Raw genomic sequence first — 206 nt, 5'->3', positions numbered from 1 at the left:
TACATCAGAACTGTGACACAGTTAAACCCTTTCCACTGGATCAGGAGTAGAAGACCTGCTAAAGTTCTACCACACAAGTAGATCATCAGTATGAACTATGATTCTCCACCGATTGTAATATCCAGTATGAAGTTCTACTAGCATTACTATCCAGAATGAAGCTCTAATAACATTAATATCCAGAATGAAGCTCTAATATCATTAAA

This window comes from Salminus brasiliensis, chromosome 11, assembly GCF_030463535.1.
Source record: "Salminus brasiliensis chromosome 11, fSalBra1.hap2, whole genome shotgun sequence".
Lineage (NCBI taxonomy): Eukaryota > Metazoa > Chordata > Actinopteri > Characiformes > Bryconidae > Salminus > Salminus brasiliensis.
Note: the sequence above shows the minus strand (reverse complement) of the source record.